Raw genomic sequence first — 19,760 nt, 5'->3', positions numbered from 1 at the left:
CGCACACTGCTGCTCCCCTCACACTGCTGCACGCCGCACACTGCTGCACGCCGCACACTGCTGCACGCCTCACACTGCTACATGAAACACTGCTGCATGCCTCACACTGCTGCACGCCACACACTGCTGCATGCCACACACTGCTGCATGCCACACACTGCTGCTCGCCACACACTGCTGCACGCCTCACACTGCTGCACGCCTCACACTGCTGCATGCCTCACACTGCTGCATGCCGTGCACTGCTGCATGCCTCACACTGCTGCATGCCGCACACTGCTGCATGCCTCACACTGCTACACGAAACACTGCTGCACGCCTCACACTGCTGCACGCCTCACACTGCTGCACGCCACACACTGCTGCACACCTCACACTGCTGCACGCCTCACACTGCTGCACGCCGCACACTGCTGCACGCCTCACACTGCTGCACGCCGCACTCTGCTGCACGCCGCACACTGCTGCACGCCTCACACTGCTACACGAAACACTGCTGCACGCCTCACACTGCTGCACGCCTCACACTGCTGCACGCCACACACTGCTGCATGCCACACACTGCTGCATGCCACACACTGCTGCACGCCACACACTGCTGCACGCCTCACACTGCTGCACGCCTCACACTGCTGCACGCCGCACACTGCTGCACGCCGCACACTGCTGCACGCCGCACACTGCTAGACGAAACACTGCTGCATGCCTCACACTGCTGCACGCCTCACACTGCTGCACGCCACACACTGCTGCATGCCACACACTGCTGCATGCCACACACTGCTGCACGCCACACACTGCTGCACGCCTCACACTGCTGCACGCCGCACACTGCTGCACGCCACACACTGCTGCACGCCACACACTGCTGCATGCCACTGCATGCCACACACTGCTGCACGCCACACACTGCTGCACGCCACACACTGCTGCACGCCACACACTGCTGCATGCCGCTGCATGCCACACACTGCTGCACGTCACACACTGCTGCACGCCACACACTGCTGTACGCCACACACTGCTGCACGCCGCACACTGCTGCACGCCACACACTGCTGCACACCACACACTGCTGCACGCCACACACTGCTGCACGCCGCACAATGCTACACGAAACACTGCTGCACGCCACACACTGCTGCACGGCACACACTGCTGCACGCCGCACACTGCTGCACGCCACACACTGCTGCACACTGCTGCATTACTCACTGCTGTATGCTGCACGATACTGCTGCATGCAGCACACTGCTGCACGCCGCACACTGCTGCACACCGCACACTGCTGCATGCCACACAGTGCTGCATGCCTCACAGTGCTACATGAAACACTGCTGCACACCGCACACTGCTGCACACCACACACTGCTGCACGCCACACACTGCTGCAAGCCGCACACTGCTGCACGCCGCACACTGCTGCACGCCTCACACTGCAGCACGCCACACACTGCTGCACGCCGCACACTGCTGCACGCTGCACACTTCTGCACGCCGCACACTGCTGCACTCCACACACTGCTTTTATGCGAGTTTATGCTACTGACATTGTAAATGACAATGCCTTTTATTTGTTTTAAAACCAAAACATAAATAAAAGGCATTATAATTTTACAATGCCAATAGCTCAAACTCTTATAAATGCGAGACCTATTGCATTGCAAATGCTTGTTAATGATGCAGAAGTAAGCAATGTGTGTGCAAGTCTTCAGTCTCCCTGCACAAATGTACTAGACCCAAAGGGATTTTGTAAGGCACGGGGGCAAAGGTCCTCTTACTGTCCTAATGTCCCCATCTGATCTGTGACCTCCAGGGCACTTTTGTGGGCCGACATTAAAACTACATTAAGTTTTGTATCTCCAGGTCTAGGATAGATCTCACAAGATGAGACAATATTGACCCCTTGAAAAGAAAGCATCATCATGAAAACATCTTATCAGGGAATGGGAATATATTACGAACCTCAGGTAAAAAAAACACTCAACACTTAGTAAATTTATTTGTGGAGACACCCATCCTCATACAAGCAAATACTTGAACTACAGCCACCCTAACACGTGTCACTGCCACTATCACCACCACTGATCCACTTGGATTCTCTTTTATTGGGACAGTCAGTCCCTACAGAAAGGGTCATATTTGATGTCCTAAATTTATATCAAATCTATGACAAGGAGGGGACTGGTGTGACCCGTTTTATAATGTAAATTATGTTACATTTCCTCAGTCGTGTGCCAACTTGCTGTAGGTTTGTCTGGTTGCAGTGAGGCTTTGCTTGGCGGGTGCCCCACATGTTGTGAGTGCTCGTCACTCTTTCTGAGTAGGTCCCAAAGAAATCAAATGATGTCAAGTGGTGTAACAAGAGGAATCAGATCATCCAGCAACCTGGGGCTGAAGCAGGGCAAGATGATCTCGATGCTTATAATTTCGGCTTCTAAAGTGCTGGAAACAGAAGAGGAGGGACGGGAGATAGATAACTGCAAAGATTGAGGCACAGTATAGTGTGAGGGGAAATGAGGTGTAGGACTACCTGGTTAGGACCAAGTCTAGTTATGCTATGGATATGAAGCATTGAGACATCAATTTTACCCTGCCTAGGTGTGTATTCAATGCCATCCGGCCATTTTTTAGCCCCAGCCTGAGGCAGTGGTTCAAGCGGTGAGGGATAGATACCCATTTTCGTGCTTCTTTTTCATTCTTGTCTTCCATTCCTGAGCTAATAATCCCTGGGTGCAAGGAAAAGACATGTGGCACTTTTTCAAAATACAGATACCTTCCTACCTGGCCAGCATATGATGCTGGTGGCTAACAGGAATAAGAACTTGGTTGATGCGCAAGAACAACTGGATATAATTACAGAGGGGAGAAAGGAGAATGTTCCCGGTTAAATGTGTGGACAAATGCAGTCAAAAACGGAATGAGGAGAGTCAGTGTTGTAACAAATAAAGAGTGGAAGGAGATATCCCGTAATGTAGCAAGAGGTGTTGGAGGAAACTGGCATGGAGTATGAGGGATGTTTAATAATGAAAGAAGCCCCCCTATAAGGTACAATGGTAAAGGCAAGCAGCCACTCAGAAACATTGGGACAGAGTAAGAGGTGATAGAGTTTGTGCAACGAGGATCATCAGGAAATTACTAATTTAGTCAAAGGAGAACAGGCAATAAAGAGAGGGAGCTGGGTTACTTTGAACACAGCTGGCGGTACTATGCCAGGAAAGTGAAAGAAGAAATGTGAGATGGGGTGGGGTGATGAGGAATGAGGAAAGAACTTGAGCAGAAATGGAGGGGCCCAAGGGAATGTAGGGATAGTACGTGGAAGTGGGGGGACATCATAAGGGGCTTAAGAAAAGGAAGACGAAGAAGAAGGTGAAGTTGATATCCTTTGTAGAAAGTTGGTGGGGATGTTGAAGAGCGGTGGAGGGTAGAAGCAGCAGAAACCGAAAGCCCAGGTATGTACGAGGAGACTGGAACTAGACAGCATGAATGAGCTGGAAAGCGAAAGTGGTAAAATGGCGAAGGGAATGCTAGGGAAGCAGCCAACAGCAGCAGAGAGAGCAGGTAAATGCAGTCAGGAAGAAGCAGCAGGGCACAGAAGGTAGGCATGGAGGAAAAGTTGTGAGCTATATGCAGGAATGATAAGTTACATTAAAAAGGGCAAGGCACAGAATGTACGTAAGATGGCGGTAATGGTTTGGTAGTGAAGCAGGTAGAAGTCAAGGTGCTAAAGCCGGAGGAGCTGGACTGAGGGGCAATCTTGGATTTTACTAAACACTGCTGTGATGGGCAGCGGCCTCCATAGCTGAAGGACAAAAGCGATGATTGCAATGTTTGAATTGATCTCTTACACTGGTATGCTTCACCGGGCACCATCCAGACCAGTTACTTTTGCCACCCGGTACCACTACAGAGACCAAGCATAAGAAAATGATCTTGAGAGTTCCACAAATTATGTGATTGCTTGAGGTAGTAAATCTAACAGTGGGTTGAAGGCCAAGTCTGACTGTTCTCCCACTATTTCTAATGATCAAGCTATCAAAATGTTGCAGTATTTGGTTTGGAAGGATTTCTTATTCAAACTATGGAAGGATAACACCTATAAGGATTTCAATGGAAAAAAGGCAGGTGGTAATATCATTATATGGGCACTGAAGAATATGGTACTGGAGGTAGTAAAGGCACTGACATATCCCAGTGGGATCCCACTTTGAGATCTATGGTTCTTTGGAGGTAATTAAATGGTCTGATATTGTCCAGCGAGGAATTTGAATATTTGAAAACCAGCTCTTCAATAATTCCATCTAAAACGTTTTAATCTATATATAGTGGTTATAGACAGGGATTTAATATTCCATACGTTTTCCCAAGTGAACTCTTTCATAGGAATGCTGAACGTTGCTCCTGTCCTCGGATGAAATCTGGAAACCCCTCCTTGCAATAAGAAATGCCAAGTCTCCCGACTTCTTCTGCTTTCATCCGATGTGCAGTTTCACGTCACATGGATACCACATCCTTGGAGTCTGATGAAGGGGCATAAATGCCAAGCGTGCAGCCAGTGCTGTGTGCGCCCGGACCATGAATGGCGGTGGAGTCCCACCTGCTCACACCGTCTCTAGTCATTAGGTCTCGCCTGAGACAGCGCTTTAGCGCTGCTCTCGCAAGAGCTTTTGTAAATGGGGGATCTGGAAGTGCAAACGAGTGCTTTCAGGCCTCCAAATACAGTGCATGTGCGCCGGGCGCGCGCACCATTTGGCAGCCTGCACACCGTTTGCTTTCACTTTCGTGGGCCGCACGGCCGCTTTGATGTGATCGCGATCACTTTCACACAGTGCATGTGTGCCGGGCGCGCGCACCATTTGGCAGCCTGCGTGTACATTTCACGGGCGCCTTGATGTTCTCAGTGAGCCGCGCGGCCACTGCGAACATCAAAGCGCCCGCGAAATGTACACGCCATTTGCCACCCCCTCCCTTATCCAACTTCCTGCTTGTCTTGTTTTTTTTCTTTCCACTGCTTGTCTTGGGGCTACTTGCAGATCTGTAATTGAGCGACTACTTTAAAGTTAGCTTCTGACACCAAAAAAACGCTTTAAAAAAAATATGATTTTGGCAATGTATGTTGCCTCTGTGAGGTCTCACTGTACTACATGCTTTCCGCACTCCCTGTCCCCCCCTGCCCTCGCGCGCTTCTGCTTCGCTGCTCTCCCCTCCTCTACCCAGCCCACCCTTGGTTTCAAGCGCAGCGCCCGTGTTTATCAGGAAAAGAACGAACGTCAGTGGCTGTGCAGGCGTTCTCCTCCAATATTTTCACAACACTAAGGCACTATGGGACATGTAGTCCCGGCCTGCAGAACTGGAGACTGTTAGTAGTATCAATATGACCCAAATTGCTTATTTAGGGCGTTGTCAATATGCGAGCCCTGTCACGTTTATTTGCTGCAGCTCAAATGCGGCACGCAATTAGTCTTGTTTGCTGTTCAAGGCATGTTGCTAATCCCGACAGTGCATATGAGCACATTATACTTTTGCCCTCTAACATGAGCCATACGTGATTTCACAAGTATTCCCCCATGGTGCTTTCAAAGGAGATATAATAACAACGTAACACAGCGTGTCTCCTTTGCCTTTCATTTTTTCAAGCAGCACGTTTCCAATCGCTGTTTTTTACCACTGTTCTGTGCCGCCTGGCTGCCGTGCACACCACACGTGAGGCACTGTTCTCATAGCCATAGGATGACAGCACTGCACTCGCTGCAACACATGCCTGCACAACTCACAATGACTGGCCTCTCTGAGATCCAGTGACATCTACACCACCCTGTACATATGGAGGAAGGTGCCACTCTTACATTTCTGCAGGTCCAGCTAAGATTTCATGACTGCATGCACTCCATTGTACACCCGGAGTAGCACTGGTCTCACCATGTCACGTAAAAGCAAGCCCTAATCTTAAACAGACACACACTGACACATACTTTGGGGCATGCACTTCGATCACCAGCACATCGAATTAATGGTTGCTGGCTTTACCACTACCATGCAGACTCTGGAGGGATGGCTTTTGAACAACAAGCATTTGCAATGCAATAGGTCTCGCATTTACGCTTGTTTGAGCTATTGACATTGCAAATAATAATGCCTTTCATTTTTGTTTTAAAAACATAAATACAAGGCATTGTTATTTACAATGCCAATAGTTGTAACTCTCGTAACTGCGAGACCTATTGCATTGCAAATGCTTGTTTATTAAGGGGCTGCTCAGTTTTATTCTTCACGATCCAGTTGGTAGTACATGTGAAGCACGGCCTGCTTATACGTCACCTGCTGCGACTCCCGCAGACTGCGACAAGCACAGTGCTCGGGGGAGAAACGGCGTGGCTGGGTGACGGGCTAGGGCACAGTGGCTCTCATGCCTGATTGGCCCCCGTCCTGAGCCTCCCGACCGACATCCCTGGCGTCCAGTCACTGCTCCTGCGCCCCTGTGCCCTGGCGAGGGACGCCACCTTTAGCGGGCTAATGCCCAAGTCTACGAATACTCTTCACGCCTGTCATGTCTGTCTCGAATTGTCGAGACAAAGATGAAGGCGCGCTGCTCTGCTGCTGCTGGCAGTTTTGGCACACTCCGGCGACCTTTATCACCCTTACCCACTTACTCCCGCCCATACATTGCAGTAGGACAGCAGGGTGGCAAAGACGTCTTGAGTTTGTTAAAGCTGTCAGCAGTTCTGCCTTTGCGATAACATCATGACTCTCACATCATAATTAACATCTTATTTTGTAACCTCTCTTCCATGCTAAAATACAAATGGGGGTCTTACTTTGCTATAAGTCAGAGCTTTGTAGTTTTTTTCCCCGTTACATCGTTTGCGAGGAAGCGTCTGTTGTTTATGGTCGGCACTGCCCTTTTACTGGAAATGTGTTCAGTGTGCGATGAGTTGGAGTGCCAAAATCTAAGTTTCAGGAAGCATTTGTGTTTGTGACTGGGGGTGAGTGTCTGAAAAGTTTCAGCGCCCCGTCCATCATCTCCTTGTGTGTGCTTTGCTCCCTTGCCATACTTGTAATTGCATACTAGATTTTCCATATCAGTACATTGAAACACAAATGAGAAGTCATTTTATCTTATAACATAAAGAAGCACGTACCCTATTACATAATTAACATAAAGAGGCACACATTGGGGATACAGTTCTGTGGTCTATCATGACTGCCTTCCTGTGATCAGTAAATCAGCAGGAATGAGACCCCCTAGGAGAACAAAACATCATTCAACATCCAATCACAAATCATGTTGTGTCATTCAGCAGAATCCTAAAAAAGAGCATTCATTGGTTAAGATTACAGAAAATATAAATATTGCTTTTAATAGTCAGTGACAACTTCCTTTCACTGGAATTCTCCCACAAACATGAAAATAATTTAAACAGACAATAGAATGATAAAAACAAGACCCATAATTCGATGAAGCAATTGCAAGCCAATCCTTGGTGGCCCTTTCTGGCTTCCTTCTTGCTTACGCTTCAAAACTGTTTATCACTCGTCCACCTACACATCGGCCCCAATCATCAACTCTGGTAGTCATAGAAACAGTTGTGTCTTCTGTAAGTTTTTTTTTCCTATAATTTTCACATAAAGGACAAACTGCAAAATTAATTCCCTATAGAATCCCCAAATATGGGAACCAAAGAAATGTGCACAGGTCCTGGTAATTTGCTTAAGTGGGGGTGCAGGAATCAAATGTAGGTCTCTGGTTACTGAAGTTTTCAACTAACTCGTTCTGCTCTGCAGATTAATATTTGCTGCCCAATATCATGATGTAGGAAAAGTGTGGAGCAGGAATGACATTATCTGGCTGTGTGCAATAATGTGTCACTGAGTGTAACAGTGGAAAAGAGGAAGAAGGAAGGGGGGAAGCTGCTAAACTTACCTGTGGAGACGGGCTCCACTTGAACCACGCCACTACCGCCACCGCCACCGCCAAGAGTCCAGGGGAGCCATTTCCTGCGCCAGCAAGTTCTATCTCTCGCGTCGCCGTCCCGGGACTCCAACTCCCGGCAGCCCCAGCGGCGGCGCGCCGAACTGACGCGGCGCCAGCGCCAGGAGGCGCCTACAAATCACCCAGAGGCCGGCGGAGCGGGGGGGAAGCTGCTAAACTTACCTGTGGAGACGGGCTCCACTTGAACCACGCCACTACCGCCACCGCCACTGCCAAGAGTCCAGGGGAGCCATTTCCTGCGCCAGCAAGTTCTATCTCTCGCGTCGCCACCCCGGGACACCAACTCCCGGCAGCCCCAGCGGCGGCGCGCCAAACTGACGCGGCGCCAGAGCGCCAGGAGGCGCCTACAAATCGCCCAGAGGCCCGCTGCGCGGGACGCGCCGGGCGAAGCCCGGGCAAAGGGCGGGCCGTCTGTGGCCGTCCGGGGCAGGAGGAGGCAGGGCAGGGCCACGGACTATCGTCGTATAGCAACTTGGATCCCGGACTGGTAGTAACGTATATATTTAATATTGTTTTTTGTTGTGTATACTACAATTATTGGCTTTGTTTTATCTTGAGGGTTATCTAAACAATTGGACAGGCAAACGGTCAAGTTACTGTGGTACTACTGATTAGGTAGCCTGTGTTTGCTGGCTCCATCATGTCCAAACTTAGGTCCTCTAAATTGGTCACAAACAATGACTCAAGGACTCTGGATAACTATCTTGTCAAAGTAGTTAGTAAAATTAACAAAGATAGGAGATTATCATTAAGTAGGGTCAGCCCAGAAACATCTCCCACAAGGCAGTGTTTATCTCCCTCATCAATGCCTCTTAGTACCCTGGCTAACTCCAATAATGAGGATGATTCAATAAATGATGGACCCGTGGTACAGCAGGAATGTTGTATCGAACCTATTCAAGTACAGAACCTGACACCTCCATTAAGGTCCCCTCCAATTCAATCTCCAACAAGGAGAGCGGTGCGTGCCTGTCGGAAGGGTCCTGTTAAGAAAGCAGGGGGTCGGAAGCCGAAAAAAGCTGGCTCAATAACTCTCAATAGGGGAAATATTCCTGAGCCTACAAATAGTATAAAGGGAAGTACTTTGCATTCAAGTCAGATTGATCTCTTGGTTACCATCCTTGAGTCTAAACTGGAACTATTGATTAGTCCCCTGGTGGCAAAGGTAGAATTAGTGCTTCTTAGGGTTACCAGACTGGAAGGTCTTGTAGAATCTTGTTTGACCCGGTCCGCCGTCTCGTCGAGCCCTCTTTCTGGCGCATTGGGCTCCACGGGTAATCATCTAGTGGGTCCAGCTACACATGCTCTAGTCAGTAATAGGGTTGATGGTTCAGGGTCAATTGTTCAGGCTCCATCAGCTGTCATTGCGCAGAATGCCCCATCCTCGACCATATCGTTAGTAGGATCTGCTAGAGCACACAACACATCTAGACAACCACAAATAGTACAAAGGAGTAGTCAGGACACTATAGTAGGGGGTGACACTGTTGGGATGAGTAAATCCAGGAGGAATAACTTTATTAATCTCCCGCCGGAGTGTGTTCCATATATTGTGGTACTAACAAATGTCCCAGAGGTTGATTCCCGTTTGAATGATCCCAGGCTAGAAACTTATGATGCTCTTAAAAATAAAACGCTTGCCTGGTTGAATCAGAATTGTGGATTTCCATGTGCCCTTGCTAATGATATATTATTTACCCGTAGAGTTAGCTGGATTGGCAATGGCCCAAAAAATATAAGAGGAGACTGTATTATCATAAATTTTAAATACCCACAACATGTGGCAACAGTTCTCCTCAGAGCTGCCAATTTGCCAACCCTGGATAACTCGGTTTGTGTTAGATCCCTTGGCTTTTTCTATAACCATCTGGATAATACCCAATGTCGCCTGTTCCATGTACAAAGGTATCCTTTAAATGAGAATGGAAGAGGGAAGGCTGGATGTACCCCAAATGTATTTGTGAATTTGTCCCGGTCTCAAATCAGTGGGGAGCCAAATCGTGTTCAGCTGGACAATAGGCAGTTCGATAACACTTTACCTCTTCATAATCGATATACTGTTCTATCTTCTTTGGAGGAAAATGACTGACTGCCCAATGTTTTGGGGAGTTCTACTCAGCCTTTAGCATCGTCCTTCAAGATCGCCACATGGAACATCGCTGGACTAAAGAACAAAATTGGGATAGCCGAATGGGAAATGACATTAAAATCTTTTGATATTATTGCTTTGCAAGAGACTTGGGATCAAATGAACAGTTTTTCCTTGGATGGCTATTGTCATTTTTGTAATCCAGCCACTAGTAGTTTGGCAGGAAGATCTAAGGGGGGCCTGTTAAGCCTTTTCAAACTGGATATTAAGGGTACTCTAACTCAGTGCCCCTCGGGATCCGAAAATTGTCTAATTGTTGGGCTTTCTACCCAGGATAAGGCCAAGATTCTTTTTGTCAATTTTTATAACTCTCATGCTAATGAATGCACCAGTCAAAATTTGGATGACTTGGATACATTTCTGTCAGTCTATAGTATAAATGTAAACACCTTTGAATTAATTGTATTAGGGGACTTTAATATACACCCATGTACCCTACCATGCAATAGGAGGGATGATGAAGGCCCTCCCCTTTCCTCAACTGCTCACCCAGAACACACTAGGCAGGGTGATTATCTTGAGCTTTTTCTTGCAAAATGGAACTTATATGAGTCTGGTTGTGGAGATGGAAATCATAGGTCCCCTACGTTTAAGGGCAAAGATAAGGGTACCATTATAGATTATATTTTCTTGTCTTCTTTTTTGTTAAATAACGTGTTAAATTATTATACTGAGGTGTCAGTTTTTAGTGATCATAATCCTGTCCTACTTGTTTTAAAGAATACTGAACTAATTTCTCTCAAATCAGTAAAAGTTAGCGGGGGCTTGAACCTTAAAGTCAAAGACCAGAATCGTAGGCTGAAGTGGACAAAAATAGTCCCTGAAATCTTTCTTCAAGAGGTCTTATCCAAAGTGGAGGTTGAAGTCTCTATATGTTTAGCGGAAAGTCCAGATCCCAAGGAGGTTATATCAGCATTTGATCATATCTGCATAAAAATTAATCGTAGTCTCCAGGATAAATCTAGCCAGAAGGCGCTAGTGGGCAATAGATGGTTTGATAAGAAATGCTCTAAAGCGCATGGAGTACTACTAAAAGCATTAAAAACAATTCCTAAAGATCGAGCAGACATAGCAAATGCTAGGAATGTGTACAAAAAACTATTTTAGAAAGAAAGAGGGTCCTGAAAGATAACGCTTTGGCTCAACTTTTAGATCCAGAAACCCTAAAAAATAGTGGTTTATTCTGGAAAATAATAAATCAGCCCTTCCTTTCTGATGACACTAATACTCCCTTAGAGGCAAACATCCCAGATGAGGGCTGGATTTAACACTTTAGTCAGATATACTCTGAAACATGTAATATTGGACCTCCTGCTGGCATCTTAGAAGTCGAAGTCGGGGAAATCTGCACTGCCGAGGATGTTGTTATTTTTGCAGTAGCAGACGTAGAAAGGGCTATAGACCTGACCTTGAATAATAAAGCCCCGGGCCCAGATGGGGTACCTGGGGACGTTTTTAAAAGTTCCCCAAAATTTTGGTCTAAAATACTATGTAAGGTTTTTAATACTCTTTCATCTGATAAAATCCCGCCTTCTTGGAAGAAATCTATAATTATACCAGTCTTTAAAAAGGGGAATAGGCAAGACCCATCCTGTTATAGACCCATCTCACTGATCGATTCATCAGTGAAAATATTGGGCTGGGTTATTTTAACAAAACTGAATGATTGGCTTACAGAGAAAGGGGTCCTAGCAGACGTTCAGTATGGTTTTAGACCGAAAAGGAGCACTATAGATCAAGGCTTGAATTTGCATTTATTAATAGAAAAATACACGAAGGCTAGGGAGGGGTCCATGTACCTGGGGTTCATGGACCTCTCGTCAGCCTTTGACCTTAAACCGTTCCAAATTATGGAAAATTCTGCTTGACTTGGGACTGGACAAGGCTCTTGTTAATCTCTTAGCAGATCTACATACCGATCTAACTGCTTCAGTTAGAGTTACCACTGCGGGGCGATGCACAAGCCACTTTAATTCAGAAAAGGGAGTTAGGCAGGGGTGCATTTTGGCACCCCTCCTTTTTACTATTTACATAAATGCCTTGGAACACACACTAAAAGATGCCACCCATGACATTCCACGTATAGGAGAACTTGGTATCCCAGTTCTCCTATACGCGGACGATGCTGTCTTGCTTTCCCGTACTGGTGTTGGCCTCCAACGATTACTGGACGCTTTTGAGGTCTTTATGACTTCCTTGGACTTAAAGATCAATGTTAAAAAGTCTCAGGTAATGATTATGGGTAAGTGTAACAAAAATAAACTCTCCAAAACTTTCATTTGTGGGAAGCAAGAATTGTGTAGAGTAGCAACGTTTCCATATCTGGGGATCACTTTTGACGAGAAAGGTTCCTGGTGTCCCCAGATAAAAAAATAGAAACGGTGCCCTTGTTAAATCATCCTCTGCTCTTCAGGGTTTTATGAATAAACTAGGAGCAAGGCCTACTGTAACTTTGTTAAAAATTTATAAAGCAAAATGTCTTGCTGTTGCCACATATGGAAGTGGGATATGGGGTAATTGCTCTATGGAAAGGATACAGGTCACGGAGAACACATTTTTAAGATCTGTCCTTTCTCTCCCTCAGTCTACTTCCACACATATTGTTCATACTGAACTTGGTGTGGGTTACATTTCAGATTTGATTAGAATGGCCCCCGTTTTAGCCTGGCTAAAGACTTGGTTGAATCAAGAAATTCCCCTCAACCATATCATTTTAAAAGACTGCCTGCAGCTGGATAAAGTAAATAAAATAGCTTGGATAGTCTACATCAAAAATTGCCTTGTTAAAATAGGGAGACCAGACCTTTTCTATTCCCCGGAATTGATAACTGTCAAAGATATTGGCCTGATTAAAGGCATGATGAGAGATTTGTTATGTCTAGAAAGAGAACAAGTAGAATATGAGAAACCATCGGTGAGGGCTAGTATCATTTTGAGTACTCATGTTGGCCCTGAATTATACTTATCTATTGTAAATCAACCATTTCACCGGTTTCTCCTTACATGTTTTCGGTTCAATCTGATTCATTTAACCCTTGGCCATTTTCCAACTTGGTGTATTCCCGAAAAAGAAATGCCGTGTAATTGTGACAATTTTTCGACCCAGAACACAATGCATTTTTTGATGTTCTGTGACCATTACGCGGCATTAAGAAAGAAATACTTGATCCCAATCTTAAAGGAGGCTGGATTTATACAGGTTAAACCTGCCCTCTTGTATTTACAGTTACTGCAGACCCCTAGGATCATGTTCCATGTCGCTAGTTTTTTAGTGGGTGCTGTTAGGGTTAAGAAAAGGAAGCTTTCTATTATTCCGAATATTACAATGTTATGAATGGTTGAATACTTAACTTTTTATATGAAATGCCCCATCTGTGAATCTGAGTGAATATAAACTTAATGTGCTAAATGATGTTTTTAGGATGTTTTATTTAACTGACCTCTTTTTAAACATTTTAGAAAGTATGAATTGTTGATTGCTTGTAATATTTATTGTACTGTTTCTATGCCTTTTTATGATATTTATTTATCGAAATAAAGTACTTTGACTGACTGACTGACTAACATGAGTGTGTAATTGGTGCAAGTGGTTGCCGGCGGTGTGCACTGGTTCTTATTTCGAGGACCATCACATATTTTTCATCATTCTGTAGGAGGTAACTTAGCTGTTTTGTGCTGAGATCTGAACATGGGAAAATGCAGATTATATGTGTGTGCTATGACAGAATCCATAGGGTTTTAATGCTGGTGTTTAGGGGGCACAAGTGTATATGACTGTGTTTGCACAGTGCCCAACCCAGACAATATACTTTTCCACAAAATCAGAAGCATGCTGCTCCATAGGGAATATTGCGAACCCCATGATAGGACCTTGCCTTAGAGGAGCCGGTATGTGTTTCTAACTGGAGTTGAACATTATGCCAAATTTTCATTTTATTAATATGATGCTCTTGAAATGAAAGGACTCAATAGTCAGTCTTTTCACAATCAAATGGTATTATTTTAAGATGAACCCCCTTCAGGCAGAAAAATTGTGACTTTCTAGTGGACGTGTGTACTGAATTTTTAGATAAAAATATTGCTATACTTAATAATTCTACATAATCAGCAGTCACAGTGGAAAGTAAACAACATAAGAATTGTTCAAGTATCTGATTCACTGTCTCCGTTTGACCATCTGTTGGTGGATCAAAGGTGGATGAGAGAAGAGCATCAATGTCCAGGATAGTACACAAATTTCTCCATGATTTGGAAACAAACTGTGGCCCCCAATTCGAAATGATTACAGATGGAAGACCATGTAAGTAAACCACATTACTTAGGAAGAAATCTGCTAGTTCTTTAGAAGTTGGAACAAAAAGACAAACTTTTGTTAAAAGACCTACTACTACCATAATGAAGTAAATCAGTAATGAAATATATGGTGTTAGTATGCTACAATTTAGGGGGAATTGGCATAGGGCAAAGCAAACTAGCTAGATGGGCATCAGAACATTTATTTTGGGTACAAATTGCACACTCAAGAAGAAAGTGGTGCACATCTATCAATCTATTTTCCCACCAAAACCAGCATTTTAAATTGTCTGAAATCTTACGTTCCGAGCTTTTTCTGAAGTTTGTTAGTAGGTAGGTACACACTGTCTTGCCTCTTGTTAACAATTTGTTTTCAATGGTATATTCAGGCCCCCTTTTACCCATTCCTGAGGATTTTATTTTATCATCCTGAACTTCCTGCAATAAGACTTGCAAATCTATCATTCTAATAACAGACCTTTCGGGTAATATTTGTTTGGGAAGGCCACTGTTGCACTTCAATATCAAGTTCCCCAAGTTTGATAAAGCATCTGCGTTCTTATTTCCAGGTTTATATGCAATGTCAAAATCATATTCTCCAAAGAAGGTCATTCAACCCAGTTGTCTATATGATAGAGCATGTGCAGACCTTAGAAACTCTACATTTTTACTATCAGAATAGATAGCCACAGTATCTTTAGCTCCTAATAGGTAATGTCTCAGTTCTCGGAAAGCACTCTTGATTACAAACAATTCACGTTCAGTTATCTCTACCATAAGAAATCTCTTTGAAAAGAAAGCCATGGGATGAAGTTGTGCAAACTCTGGATTCCTTTGGGACATAACCCTCCCTTCAAGGTCTAAGAGGAAGCATCAGCTTCAATAATGTTTGGTAAGTCTGGATTAGGATGTTGTAAAACCCCAAAAGTTTCTTTTAGATCATTAAAGGCCGTATCTGCTTAGAATAGTCACTCAAATTTCACATCTTTATTTAACAATCGAGTTATACGTGTAAAGATCTGAACAATTCGGGCTAAATATTTGGTAGAAGTTTGCAATTCCCAAAAAGCTTTGCATATCTTTAACACCTTTGGTCATTGACCACTTTAAACTGATTCCACTTTTTTTTTGCATCCATCTTCAAACTAGTAGGAACAGGATAACCCCTCAAAATTCTATAGAAGTAACATTAATAGATCACTTTTCTAGTTTAGTGTACACACGGTGCTCCCTGAGCTTCTGATCATGTTCTTCTTCTGTTTGAGAATACATCAATATGTCATACTTTTATACTATGGCACAAGAATCTAGACATTCTCTCATGACCTCATTATTAAAAAAAACTGGAATGCTGTGGAGTCTGAAAGGCATGATGCAATAGTTGTACATTCCAAACTTGGTGCAGAAAGCTGTTTGCCACTCATCACCCTCTTGTACGTTGACAAGATAGTAAGCTCCCCACAGATCTAAATTTTTTAACATTTTAGCCTGTTGTACCTGATTTAGTATGTGTGGTATCTAAAGCGAACAATCCCTATTTTTGATTGTGACCATCAAATAACTCTGTCCCATCAACAGCCCAAACCTTTTCTGGTTTCTCTTTTCTAATTATGCATCAACTCAGGTGTTTAGACAAAATAATAGAATTACCTGTGGCACCAGAATATTGTAGCATTAGAAGTGGTACCTGATGCTGAGGAGCATCAGATATCACTTCAGATTATGAGAGACTGTGTTAATAGGCACACCCGACTGTCTCGTCTCCATCTCAGGGATATAGGTGTTCTGCATTTTATAACTTTTCCTTAACTCACCCAATTATTCGAGGATGCTTAGGATTTAGTTGCCTTTTCACTAAAATTAAAATTAATATTTACGTTCTCTGAAACCTTGATGCTACCAGCTATCTTATTAATTACATTGACCGCCGCACTTGCCTGACCTCTAATGTCCTCCACAAGCTGTTCCAGTTGTTCCATGCCTGTCTCTGTGTCAATTGTAGCAATTCAAGTTAAATTACTTCCTACCCATAGTCTTTACCGCGCCTTTTTACTTTTAGTTTAGATTAAAATTTGATCTCTTAAAACCTGTCCCAAAAAGATATTCTCAAAATCGCAGCTAGTATTGAGCGATCTTCATACTGCTACATATTCTTCTAATTTCTCCCCAGTCTTTTGTTTTCAGAAGAAAAATTTAAACCATTCAATTACTGTGGTTATTTTCTTGCCATCTCTTAACCCCATTTGTTTTCTAACATAGTCAAAACTATTTAAATTCCTGTTGGTTTCACCCTCCAAATCAGGCGATAATTTAAATTATTTTAATCTTTCTCACGCTACCCAATGTTTCAGAAGAGGCAGTTTTCTTTTGGCTGACCATTGATCTTCTAAAACCGCCATTTAAACCAAGAAGACTTCAAACCATGGGGCTTATTTACAAGCACCTTGCGCCACTGGTGCGTCACTTTTTCCCATTTTAAAAATGACGCACCAACGGCGCAAGGGGCTTGCAAATAAGCCCCCATACGTTTAATTCCACAGGGCGTTTGCCTACTAATGGCAAAAAAAGGTGAAGGCGGAAGTGGACTAGACATGTTGTTAGATTATTTTAAATGCCAAAGTAAAATAAATAATATAGTCACAGTAGTGCATTGATACTCCTGATCTCAACAGATGATAGATTATGTTGAAGAGTGTTCTGTTTTAAACAACAAACTGAACTAATAAAAGTGGTCTCTGTGTTCTGCTGATGCTGGATTAATGACCAATTGGATGGAAATTATAAATACCAACAGTTTAACATGATGTGATAATCAGAATAATGCAGGAACCAAAATAATATATTTATCAGCAGTTCTGCTAAGATTTTATGCCATGATGACATCACAAAAGTGACGTAAATCTGTGCAAAATCTTTTTATCCGATTTTCTTACACAAACATAACGTGAAGCAGAGCATAGCGCTGCATTGCATTATTTAGCGCCAAGGGGGTTCTATCATGGGTAGTGCTTGGGCATTCCCATACAACCATCCAAGGTTTCTGATGCTAAACCCAATTTACTAAATAAAGTAGACAGAGTTTAGCGTCATAAAATAGTGCACCCTTCAACCAGGCGCTATGAAGAATAAAATCCTTTTTTCTCCTTTATTTTCTGACTTTGCATGTGGGCTGCACTGTACACCACACATACAAAGTGGGAACATTTTTAAAATTGGTCTTAGAACAGTCATTTGTACTGGAAGGTTATCCTTCTAGTACAAAACCTATACTTTCCTCATGGAGACACTCTTGCACTATAGCACAAAGGTATCTCCGTGGCGCACAGCAGCTAATTTCAGCGCCTGTGCCTGGGAGAGTGATGATTAGCATGCCATAGTTCCATAAATTTGTAGTTCTCCTGCTCTCTCCTTCTCACGCAGAACATAATTTGCAGCTGTTGCACTGCGCTGCTTGAGAAATTGGTGAATCACAGTAAATAATAAAACATACTTCAAGGATAAAATGGTAACTTTAAAATGTTTCACTCTTTTTCTTATTGAATTAAGTTCCTGAAGCACTGTATTCTGCTAATGTAAGTGGTTCCATAACGATATCACCTGAGCCTCTTCACAGGTGCAGCTCCTGTTCCAGTACTGCAGCTGGCCAGCAGCGGTATCTCCTCTGTTAAGGCGGAGGAACGTCACCCTGCTGCTCTCAACAGTGCAAACTGGAAAAATAAAATGATAATAAAACAATGTTATTTTCATTTTATTTTTCAACACTGAGGAATTGTAGGGTGGGGCGGGGGTGGGCTAAGCTATTGTGATGGAGCAGGGGGGAAGAGTGGTGGGCACTTAACATTTCTCCAACTGGGTAGAGACTAGTCCCAGGCTCACAGGCACTGTCTGAGTGGCAAACCAGGCCACTCAGACCAATCATGACGCTGCTGTCATGCTGGTAATGTTATTACCAGCATGAAAGCAGCGTCATGATTGCCTTAGGGGAGTCTGGGAGTCTGCGTGCTACAGGGAGTCGACAGGAAAAGAAGAGGACGGAGGCGGCAGCTGGAAAGTAAGTAATCTTGATTTTTTTATTTTCATGCATTGCCTCGCCACTTCTGTTCCGCAACAGCCACCACTGCAACTGACAGATGTATTGCTAAGCAACCAATAGCATGCAAATGCCCTGAAGCAAGATGACTGCCCTGTGAAGACACGCTAATGACAAAAAGAGAAGGGAGCACCCTGCCTGGCAAACCAGTACAGTATTAGCCAAGATGCATTGTGGTAAAAGCAGTGCATGATTACTCTCAGTTCAGTTGAAAGTCTTTAGTATGCACCATTGTTGGTGCAGCCAGTGCTGTTTATCTCTAGATGCATGTTTCGGATTGTTGTCCTACTTCAGTAGAGTGTAACAAGTGAAATTTGCAGGTACGGGCAATTCTGCACACAGTCTTACCTCTCCCAGATCACTGATGCATGACAAAGATCGTCATCGCAATACCGTAGCAAGGACCCAATCATCACAAAAGGAGGAGGAAGCACACTGCCGGGCATACCAGCACACATTTAGCCCAGGTACATTGTGGCAAATTCAGAGCATGATAACACTCACTCCAGTTGAACATCTTTAGTATTCACTGTTGTTGGTGCAGGAAGTGCTGCATAGCTCTAGACATGTTTTAGGATTGTTTTCCTTCTTTAGTAGAGAGTAAGAAGTGAAATGGGTGGGTGCTGGCAATGCTGCTCACAGTCTTCTCAGGTTTAGAACCACTCCCAGAGCTCAATTGCAATAACCCAAAAGCCCAATAACTCATCAAGGAGCCAATTGCAAAAGGAGGAGGAAGCACACTGCCTGGTATACCAGCACACACTTAGCCCAGATGCATTGTGGTAAATGTACTTGACACTTTATGTAGATGCACAGTGCACATGGCATAGAAGCATAACCAATGCACTGATCCACCACAGGTGGAGCATAGGGCTCAGTGCATCAGGTACTGATCTCACACAAGCATCACCTTTCAACCCACAACTAGTAACCGACCTTACAAGTATTAGGATGGCTCCAAAGTTGTCCTCTTGAATTAGGTCAGCCACTATGTTTGCTCCTGGTCCTGTAGACCCTGTCAAAAGCGAAAGACTTTTTTCTGCTCCTGCTCATCACCAGTGAAAGATATTCAGGAACACGATGTGCTATGCTACAAAACAGTTCTTTTATTCAAACAAAAAGAAGATAGTCCAAAGAGAAATGGGCAGTATTCTATTACTCATCCCCAACACCGTCTTCTAAATGATTTGATTCCATGCCCTTGACATTCCACCCCTACACTTAACCTATATCATGCA

General features: G+C 44.1%; 1 protein-coding gene across 5 annotated transcripts in view; it reads right to left on the bottom strand.

Moving 5' to 3' along the window:
* CPO (carboxypeptidase O) overlaps nucleotides 1-19,760 on the bottom strand; it is a 523,455-nt gene that overhangs the window by 278,908 nt on the left and 224,787 nt on the right. Inside the window, exon 2 of one of the 5 annotated variants that reach the window (XM_085648890.1) lies at nucleotides 18,030-18,139. The exons of 3 other annotated variants lie outside the window; for them this stretch is intronic. The gene's annotated coding sequence lies outside the window, so the exon portion shown is untranslated. Of the gene's footprint in view, nucleotides 1-18,029; nucleotides 18,142-19,760 lie in introns of those variants that run through there. One more of the 5 variants, XM_085648889.1, reaches the window with a different exon arrangement.

Source organism: Triturus cristatus, chromosome 3_2 (genome assembly GCF_964204655.1).
Source record: "Triturus cristatus chromosome 3_2, aTriCri1.1, whole genome shotgun sequence".
Lineage (NCBI taxonomy): Eukaryota > Metazoa > Chordata > Amphibia > Caudata > Salamandridae > Triturus > Triturus cristatus.
Note: the sequence above shows the minus strand (reverse complement) of the source record. Positions and strands in the feature narration are given on the sequence as shown.